The 9,877-nt window shown below is 42.8% G+C and overlaps 6 non-coding genes across 6 annotated transcripts; all 6 read right to left on the bottom strand.

Annotated features, from left to right (window-relative positions):
- Window positions 1–8,866: 8,866 nt before the first annotated feature.
- LOC114006057 (U6 spliceosomal RNA) lies at window positions 8,867–8,973 on the bottom strand. The gene has a single exon (XR_003547826.1). It is a non-coding gene; the product is annotated as a U6 spliceosomal RNA (small nuclear RNA).
- Window positions 8,974–8,989: 16 nt separating this feature from the next.
- LOC114006066 (U6 spliceosomal RNA) lies at window positions 8,990–9,096 on the bottom strand. The gene has a single exon (XR_003547834.1). It is a non-coding gene; the product is annotated as a U6 spliceosomal RNA (small nuclear RNA).
- Window positions 9,097–9,112: 16 nt separating this feature from the next.
- LOC114006065 (U6 spliceosomal RNA) lies at window positions 9,113–9,219 on the bottom strand. Its single transcript, XR_003547833.1, has one exon. It is a non-coding gene; the product is annotated as a U6 spliceosomal RNA (small nuclear RNA).
- A 16-nt stretch (window positions 9,220–9,235) lies between these two features.
- Window positions 9,236–9,342, bottom strand: LOC114006064 (U6 spliceosomal RNA). The gene has a single exon (XR_003547832.1). It is a non-coding gene; the product is annotated as a U6 spliceosomal RNA (small nuclear RNA).
- A 16-nt stretch (window positions 9,343–9,358) lies between these two features.
- Window positions 9,359–9,465, bottom strand: LOC114006063 (U6 spliceosomal RNA). Its single transcript, XR_003547831.1, has one exon. It is a non-coding gene; the product is annotated as a U6 spliceosomal RNA (small nuclear RNA).
- A 16-nt stretch (window positions 9,466–9,481) lies between these two features.
- Window positions 9,482–9,588, bottom strand: LOC114006056 (U6 spliceosomal RNA). Its single transcript, XR_003547825.1, has one exon. It is a non-coding gene; the product is annotated as a U6 spliceosomal RNA (small nuclear RNA).
- Between the last annotated feature and the right edge of the window lie 289 nt (window positions 9,589–9,877).

Genomic DNA, 9,877 nt, shown 5'->3' with positions numbered 1-9,877 from the left:
TCAGACACCAGTTTTCCAAACTCCACTACCAGTTCACTTGTGAACACATGTATCAGTGGGAGACACAGTGTCAATTCCTATTTCTGTCTTGTGGTCACACAACTTCTCTGGATCTCGGTTTCTTCTTCAATAAAATGCTTGATAATAAAATCCTGCCTTACAGTCTTGTCAGGAGGATGAAACTATTTGAAGTCTAGGGATACAACAGACCCTACATAAATGGTAACACGTATGATTGAGAAAAGGGCAAGTAAGATGTCAGCGTCCACCAAAAGAGGACCGTGAAAATGGGCTCCTGCTCCCAGGGCATTCCAAAATTCCAGGGCCCTTGATGGGAACTGAGCTTCAAGCTTCACTAAGCTTAGCTATGATGGGGGATAAAGGCAAAACAGAGAAAACTAGGCACACATAGCCAGAAAAATGACGGAAGCACAGATATTAACACCTTCTCTCTGAACTTTCTAATTGATTTGAATATCATTCATCCAGGGGACAAGAACGTTCCCTTTAATGATACACAATTGTATGACTGATGCTGTTTAACTGTTACGACAAACCACAAAAATAATTCCTATTTTGTACAAATACTGAAATATATCCACAAATTAGCTCATTCACAACCCAGTAATCATCACTCCACTGTTGGGACATTGAACCCAATACTCATAAACAAGAGGAAGAAAACAGATAGCAAATCAAAATATTATTTTTTAATTGATAAAGGCTATATCTGAGATCATAAGTTCAAAATAAAAGCCAACTTGGCTTTCTCACTAAAACCAGTGTTAAGCAGATTTACCTATGCAGCCACAAACATCGTGGGACAGGAGGTGAGACTTAAGGCACAGAGGAGATGAAAAGTGAAAGAGTGAAGGAAGAAATATATCCCTCTCCATAGGCGTTTCAGGAGTGAGAAAGAAATAGACCTCGACACATATCTATAATCAGAAAAGAAACTGGAAACTCTAAGAAATGTACGTAACTAATCTCTTCACAAACAAAATGACAAAAGAAGAGTGTCGGCACTTTGACCCAGAGAAGAAGGACGGTCCCCACTGCTGGAAAGATGGTGACCTCTGCATTCCCTCAGAGGAAAGTGACCTCACCACGTCAGATCCCTGCCATCTCACCAAGAGATACTCATTCCACGCACACATAGAGGAGTTGATCAAAAGTGCAATGGAAGGGGAACCAGCAGTTAGTGTAATGGCTATGTCGCTGGACTCCCACATAGTCGACCACGGTTCGAGTCCCAGACCTGGTGGCTTAAAACTCACACCGGGCGCGTGTGCATGCATGCCCAAGATCCTGAGAGGAGAATGGAGGAGAAGGGATTGAGGCGTGGCCATCCCCCCTAGGGGGTGATTTCTCGCTTTCTGTCTCTCTGTCTCTTTGGCTAGTGCACAGGCCCTATAGCAAAAACCTCTCAAAAAAAAAAAAAAGTGCAATGGAGTATAGATTCCTCTGTTCCACGCTTTCAAAAGTACCAAATGTGGAGAAAAGAAAAACATTATTTCCTGTACACATCACAATCATCTGTGAAGGCAGACTGTTCTGCTGCCTCTTGTGGTGGGTGTGAATTTTAGTCTGTCTCTTACTGTGTGAGAAATATAACTTCTCTGATTATTCTAGAACTCATCAGTATAACTTGTTTGACTATTGTAACTCCCACATCCAGTGGCTTAAACTCACACCAGGTGCTTGTGTGCACACATGCCCAAGATCCCAAGAAGAGAATGGAGGAGAAAGAATTGCGGTGTGGCCACCACCCCCCCGCAGGGGGGTGATTTCTCGCTTGCTGGCTCTCTTTCTTTCTTTCTGGCAAGCACATGTGCCCTATAGCAAAAACTTCTCCAAAAAATAATTAAATTAAATAAATAAATATTATTATTTTGCTTGTGGCTCTGAGTTCTTTGAGGGAATGATTGTATTTTAGTTTTGCTTTTTATTCCACTCAATCAACATAGTAACTTGTTTCTAATGTTTTCAATAAAATGATTACCTACAACATATAAAAAATGAGCTTATAACACAGTTAAAAATATTTTCTATCAGAGTAAGTTGCAATATATCAGGTACACATTTTTAAATCCCCCAGTATTTAACACAGTGATAAACTCATAACAAGAAAGTAGAGTTATCTGTAGAATAACTGATTCATTTTAAGAAAATCTGCTTTTCTGGCTACTTGTGTCTCTTAAATTAACAATATAACTTCAAAATTATAGAAATAGTGATAAAATCTGGGACCAGCAGTTGGCGTAATGGCCATGTTGCTTGACTCCCACGTAGTCGACCGTGGTTCGAGTCCCGGACCCGGTGGCTTGAGACTCATACCAGGCGCGTGTGCGTGTGTGCCCAAGATTCAGAGAGGAGAATGGAGGAGAAGGGATTGCGACATGGCCATCCCCCCTCAGGGGTGATTTCTCGCTTTCTATCTGTCTCTCTCTTTCTGGAGAGCCCTATGGCAAAAACTGCTCCAAAAAAAAAGAAATCGTGATAAAATCAAGTTCAAAAAGTTACAGTAGTATTCTGGAAACATTATTTCCAGAAAAGGAAAGTAGAAACATATTAGGTTAAAACTGTGTCAAGGGGATCCAACAATACAGTGGCAAAAAAATATAGTAATAGTAAAAATCCCTATAAAGAAATGCATTTTTCACTCACATTCCAAAAAGGTCAGACAAGTGGCTCTGTTCAGTGCTCTAATTCAGGGGTCCAGGCTCCTTCCATGTTGAGTCTTGGAAATGGCCTATGACATTGCCTTTCTGTGCCTGCTAGAGACATGTGGGAAGGGAATAAAGCCTAGAAATGACCCCTTTCATTTCTGCTCTTAAGCCATGGACAACAACTTAAGTCATGTGGTCACACCTCACTGTCAGGGAGACTGGGAGAAAAGGAAATTGCTTTGATGGGCAACTAAGAGATCCAATCACAATAATAAAGATATTTTCGTCCCAAGTAGGTTAGCATAGGCTACCTTACAAATTAAACATAGCAAAAACAACAGAGGTCAATATCTCTCTACATAAAATAATCTACCAAGTGTGATTTATCAAAATTATATAGAATATAATCAACAGATGGGGGGCATTTATTTCAGATGTGGGGGGGTGGGGGGAAAGCAGCTCCAGGAATCCTTTTAGGCAATTAGAACCCAAAATCACAGTAAAAAAATTTTGCTTGACTTAACCTAACATAAAACCTACTAAAACTGGGAAAACATAAACATGAATTCATTGAAAATATCTTTTTTTTAAGTGCCCTTTGGAGGGTGCCAACAAACTCTAAGAAAAGAGCAAGAAAGAGAAAGCACACCCCATGAGGCATGATCATGCCATAATCCTTTTTCCTCTAAGTCTGCATCTGGTCAGTACTTGGGGCATGCACACATGTGCGCCTGGCATGCTTTTCCAGCTGCCACAGCCAGGAATTCAAACCACAGCTGTCCATGTGCATTTCAGCTCCCTTAACAACTAGGCCATGGGGTCAGCCCTGTTTTCTTTTGTTTTGTTTTTAAAATATATTTGACATAACAAAACAAAGCCTCCACTTCATGTTGTGGGATAGAAATTTTAGCTTATAATGCAGTGTAAAAATTATAATTTTGGGGGCTAGTAGTGTGGTGGTTAAGGACATGGACTCCCATGTAGCTGACAAACGTTCGAGTCCTGGACCTGACAGCCTGAAAATCATGCCAGGTGCATGTGTATGCATGCCCGAGATCCTGAGAGGAGAATGGAGAAGGGTCTGTGGCATGGCCATCTCCCTTGGGGGGTAATTTCTCACTTTCCCTCTGTCTCTCTCCAGTGAGCACACATATTCGATGGTAAAAATCTTTTTTTTAACTTTTTTTTTTTTGAGAGGTTTTCACTATAGGGGAGAGATTTTCACTGTAGGGCGCGTGCGCTCGCCAGACAGACAGAGAGAGACATAGAGACAGAAAGCGAGAAATCACCCCCCAGGGGGGATGGCCACGCCGCAATCCCTTCTCCTCCATTCTCCTCTCGGGATCTTGGGCATGCACGCACACGCGCCCGGCGTGAGTTTTAAGCCACCAGGTCCAGGACGCAAACTGCAGTTGACTATGTGGGAGTCCAGCGACATAGCCATTACGCTAACTGCTGGTCCCCCGATGGTAAAAATCTTTAAAAAATTATAATTTTATACTAATGGTTAATATTTGCTTTACAACAAATAAATGTAACGATTCATTTAATCTTTTGAGTACATCATGACATGGAAAAATGTTATAGAAATAGTTTCCATATACCCGGGATTTCTCTCCATTTGTCAAGTGACAAATAAGTTCCACTGAGAAGGGGCTGTTTACAGTGCCCTACCTTTGTGTGTGATGGAGTGAGGGGAGGAAAGTTGTATCTATTTGCAATGTCTCATGACATAAGAGCAGGCACAGAGATGCATATCATCCCATAACATACTCGGTTTGCACTGGGACATCCTTTATTTCTGTCTAGTCCCTGAGGGAATCTTGCTCTTTCCACTACATCAGGAACATACCTGAGGCCATGGGCCTCTCTGCACAGCTGGCCAAAGTCACCTCCCTCAGATAGAACTCTGCTGTCTGTGCAGCCAGGGCTCATCCCAGCAGGATGGAGTGGGGCCCTCTCGGTCAGGTCTACCAGTATCTATACACTTACCACCTCTCTTAGGCCTCTCTTCTTCCTTCTAGCTTAGCAGAAACCCCTCTATTCGGAGATGCTCCTCAAAAACCTTTGTTCTTGGGACCAGTGGTTAGCATGATGGCTGTGTTGCTGAACTCCCATGTAGTCAACCACAGTTGAAGTCTCGGACCCGGTGGCTTAAGCCACCGGGCGCATGTGCGTGCGTGCCCAAGATCCTGAGAGGAGAACGGAGGAGAATGGATAGTGGCATGGCCATTCCCCCTGGGGGGGGATTTCTCACTTTCTGTCTCTCTGTCTCTCTCAGTCTTTCTGGTGAGCATATGCACCCTATAGCAAAAACCTCTCCAAGAAAGAAAAAGAAAAAAGAAAAAACCTTTGTTCTTGTCTTTGTTTTATTTTTAATTAGTAGACCCCTTTCCACTCCCACATGGGTGTGTGAGTTTTGGGGACATGAAAGCTAGGAGACTTAAGATTAAGAGGGAGATGTGGGGAATGCTGTCAAGAACACTTATGAGGAAAAGTGGCAGCCAGATTGAGATCAAGGGGAAGTTCAAGGAAATGAACAGAGGCCACAGCTGATCTGAGAAAGCAGTGAAGCAAGTACGGCTCTTCAGAGACGCCCCAGATTGAAGTCAAGGCTGTGCCTTGTGCCCCGTCTCCAACACATCACTGGGTAAGTGGTGCTCCAGAGAGGAACATGACCTTGGACAAGGCTGCTCTTCTTATTTATTATATTTTTTTTTTTGGAGAGGTTTTTGCTATAGGTCGCATGCGCTTGCCAGAAAGACAGAGAGAGACAGAGAGACAGAAAGCGAGAAATCACCCCCAGGGAGGATGGCCACGCCGCAATCCCTTCTCCTCCAGTCTCCTCTCGGGATCTTGGGCACACACGCACATGCGCCCAGCGTGAGTTTTAAACCACCGGGTCCAGGACGTGAACTACATGGGAGTCCAGCAACATAGCCATTACGCGAACTGCTGGTCCCAAGGCTGCTCTTCTAAAGCCTTAGACAAGCCACAGTCCTAGCCACTGAGGTAATAAGTACCTCACTCTTGGAGAGGGGATGTGGGTGGCCCATCACAGTACTCGCTAGACCAGAGGGTGCCAAACATTAGCTGACCAGAAACACTCGGAGGACTGGTTAAAACATACTTGCTAGATTCAACCTGAGCCTGATTCATTAGGTCAGGTTTCCAGCTGGACAGTTTGCCTTTCTATCATCACATTTCAGGGTAATCCTGATGCTGCCTATTGCAGTCACCCTTTTCCGACCACCACCGTAAGTCTATTATAGACTTATTCCACTGACTCTCCCTCAAGAGAAAAACAGAGCACCTTGAATGTAGGGAGATCCCAAAAAGAAACAGTGGGAAGGGTTTGGAGGATTAGAATCTGTTAATATATTTTCTCTACAGACACTAGGATTTTTTAAATTACCTTGAAGTTCTTTTTCCTTACTTTTTCATTTTCTTCCCTTTCTCTCACTAGTTAAATTTGTTTTGGTTTTTCTCTATGATCATTCCCAACAGTTCCCTATCAACTTTTTCCCACCCTGGCAGCAATAACTCCGCAAGGCTGTCTTACTCTGATTTAATCTAATTTAGAAATCACGTAGTCTGCACTCTATGGCTGAAACTGATTGACTAAAGGGTATACAAACAGGGAACCTGCAGTTAGCGTAATGGCTATGTCGCTGGACTCCCATGTAGTTCACGTCCTGGACCCGGTGGCTTAAAACTCACGCCGGGTGCGTGTGCGTGCGTGCCCAAGATCCCGAGAGGAGAATGGAGGAGAAGGGATTGCGGCGTGGCCATCCCCCCTGGGGGGTGATTTCTCGCTTTCTATCTCTCTGTCTCTCTCTGTCTGTCTGGCGAGCACACGCGCCCTACAGTGAAAATCTCTCCAAAAGAAAAAAAAGGGTATACAAACACAAGAGATGGGTGTGAATGCCAGATGCGGTGTGTGTGGAGGAGAGGGGCCTAGGGAAGGACATTGGGAGCAGGGATACAGAGGCAGAGCACTGACAGGATGGGGAGGTGTGGTGTTATCGGGTGAAGATATCTTGATCAACTGGACTGGGGAGAACTGTTCACATATTGAAATGTTCACTTTGTAAGCTAAACAATACAATTGAATGTATAAAAAATTTATAAAATAAAATAAAATAAATTATGTAGTCTGTACCTGTATTTTCATTCATTAAAAGCCTGATTCACTATTATGAACAAGTTTTGTGCAATTTCACTATTAACTTCAGCCGTGTGAGTTCTGGTAGCCCCTAAAGAAAGGAAAGGTCACACACAACCCCTGTGTGGAAAACCCTGAGCAAATGGCGAGCATGGCTATAAATGACAGAATGACCCTAAACAGCAAGACGACACGATTTGTAGATGAGCACAATGCCACAGTGTTTATCATAAAGTGACAGGTAGCGACCTTGGTGTGTGTTTGCATTACACTCAGAAACGGTTGTAATCACCCTGGAAATAACAGGCAGAGGGCTCATGGAGAGAATGTATTTTCTGAACTAAAATCACCCAATTCTGTGAAGCACATTGAGTACCCGATGATTATCCTCGAACAGGGCGGGATCGGAGAAAGTCCTACTTCGCTGTTTCGCTTAGCTCCCTACATGCTTTTCTGCACCAAGTTGTTTATTTGTGACATCTTGCTTTATTGTTGCCTCGCATGACAGCCCCTTATTGTTCTTTTTGACATTGTTTTCCATTTAGAAAGTGACAGTGACTGGTAGCAAAATCATATTTCCCTTCCTCTTTTTCTGAAAAGGTCCCACATCCTCCAACTCTTTGCATATCACCCTGCCCTCTTAGACACCTTTCTAAAAACCATGGATCATAAATGGCATATGACACTTGGAGATTTTAATCCCATTGTTAAAAGCTGTTTAATGAACTATGAAGAAATAATGCCTGTAAGGGAATTTTTTTTTTTCTAATTTGTCAGGGAGCACATATGTTTAACAGAGAGAGACAGAGAAAGAGAGAGAGAAGGAAGGAAAAGATAAAGCATCTTCCCATGGGGGACAGTCACGCCACAGACCTTTCTCCATTCTCCTCTCAGGATCCTTGGTTTACGTGCACACATGCCTGGTATATTTCTTGCTGCTGGGTCCAGGATTTGAACCATGCAACTAACCACATGGAATCATCACCTTCACCACCATGCCACCAACTGGCTTTGTGAGAAAATATTTTAAAATTAGGATTAGTTTGCATGGAAATTAAGGTTTGAGGATGAATTTAACAATTTTTATCGAAGATGTTCAGGGAATCTGTCATAGTACACTGGAGCTGCCATAACAATTCCCATGAACTGGGTGGCTTAGCCCACAGGAATTTACTTTTTACAGTTCTGGAGACTGGAATCCAAGATGGCCAGGGGCTGGTTAGGGTCCTCTACAAGGCTTCAGACTGCCCTTGTCCTCTCACTGTACCCTCCCTGGGGGAAAGAACACGATAGCTCTCTGGGGTTTCTTTTATAAGGCCACTAAAACCATTCATGAGGGCTCCAACCCCATAAACTAAGCCCTTCCCAAAGGTGCCACCTCCTAATATCATAGGAGGGGTTAAGATTTCAACATATGCATTGGGGGAAGAGGCACATTCAGCCCGTGACTGCGTCTCATAGGTAAGAGTGAGGGCAGAGGGAGGAAATCGAGGATAAACAAGGGTCTATTTTCCTGAGGTCCTAAAGGACAAAACAATATCATATTTCAAAACTGGATTAGGTGTGCTCTTATCAGGAGACAGGTTAATAGAATAGATGCCCTCTTAAGTTGCCTTCCCACCCTAAGATTTTATCTTTTATGATAGCAGTTAAAGACATTCTGCTGGGCAAAATTGATTTCTGGCAAAGGACATATCTCCACGGAGCCATTTTTTTCGTGGCTTTTTATACAATTTTTATTGATGCCATTTTCTTCAAAGACTGAAGAGATGGCTCCCATGTAATGAAAATCCTTAGGCTGCTCCAACTGTTTGCTGGAAAGGTTTACATTTCTATGATGCCTCAACATTCTTAACTCATTGTGACCCCAATCTAACACATACAGACCCAATCAGCAATAAGAAGATGTGGTAGCAGGGGTGTAAATTTGGAGCATAATTCTACCCCAAATGTTTGAAAATGTTCTCTGTGACTTACACCATTTTATTTTTCTCATATTAATTATTTTCACTCATAAAGTTTTTTTTCTTTTTTAAATATGGAACGCTTCACGAATTTGCGTGTCATCCTTGAGCAGGGGCCATGCTAATCTTCTCTGTATAGTTCCAATTTTAGTATATGTGCTGCTGAAGCGAGTACAAGTTTTTTTTCTTTTTTAAATATGGAACGCTTCACGAATTTGCGTGTCATCCTTGAGCAGGGGCCATGCTAATCTTCTCTGTATAGTTCCAATTTTAGTATATGTGCTGCTGAAGCGAGTACAAGTTTTTTTTCTTTTTTAAATATGGAACGCTTCACGAATTTGCGTGTCATCCTTGAGCAGGGGCCATGCTAATCTTCTCTGTATAGTTCCAATTTTAGTATATGTGCTGCTGAAGCGAGTACAAGTTTTTTTTCTTTTTTAAATATGGAACGCTTCACGAATTTGCGTGTCATCCTTGAGCAGGGGCCATGCTAATCTTCTCTGTATAGTTCCAATTTTAGTATATGTGCTGCTGAAGCGAGTACAAGTTTTTTTTCTTTTTTAAATATGGAACGCTTCACGAATTTGCGTGTCATCCTTGAGCAGGGGCCATGCTAATCTTCTCTGTATAGTTCCAATTTTAGTATATGTGCTGCTGAAGCGAGTACAAGTTTTTTTTCTTTTTTAAATATGGAACGCTTCACGAATTTGCGTGTCATCCTTGAGCAGGGGCCATGCTAATCTTCTCTGTATAGTTCCAATTTTAGTATATGTGCTGCTGAAGCGAGTACAAGTTTTTTTTCTTTTTACTGAAAGAATTTTGCTATAGTGTGCATGCTCTCACTGGAGAAACAAAGAAATCACTCCCCAGGGGTGGGGGGGAGGGAGGTGGCCACACTGCAATCCCTTCTCCTCCATTCTCCTCCAAGGATCCTGGGCACACACGCGCACATGCCCCGTATGAGTTTCAAGCTGCCAGTCCAGGGCTTGAACCATAGTGAGCCACGTGGGACTCTAGTGCCTTAACCACTATGCTGGCCCCTCTCATAGATTTTTAGTTTTGTTTTCTTAAAATTTTTT

Source organism: Tupaia chinensis, unplaced genomic scaffold (genome assembly GCF_000334495.1).
Source record: "Tupaia chinensis unplaced genomic scaffold, TupChi_1.0 Scaffold145519_1, whole genome shotgun sequence".
In the NCBI taxonomy this organism is placed as follows: domain Eukaryota; kingdom Metazoa; phylum Chordata; class Mammalia; order Scandentia; family Tupaiidae; genus Tupaia; species Tupaia belangeri.
The sequence above is the reverse complement of the archived record's forward strand: the minus strand, read 5'-3'. Positions and strand labels throughout refer to the sequence as shown.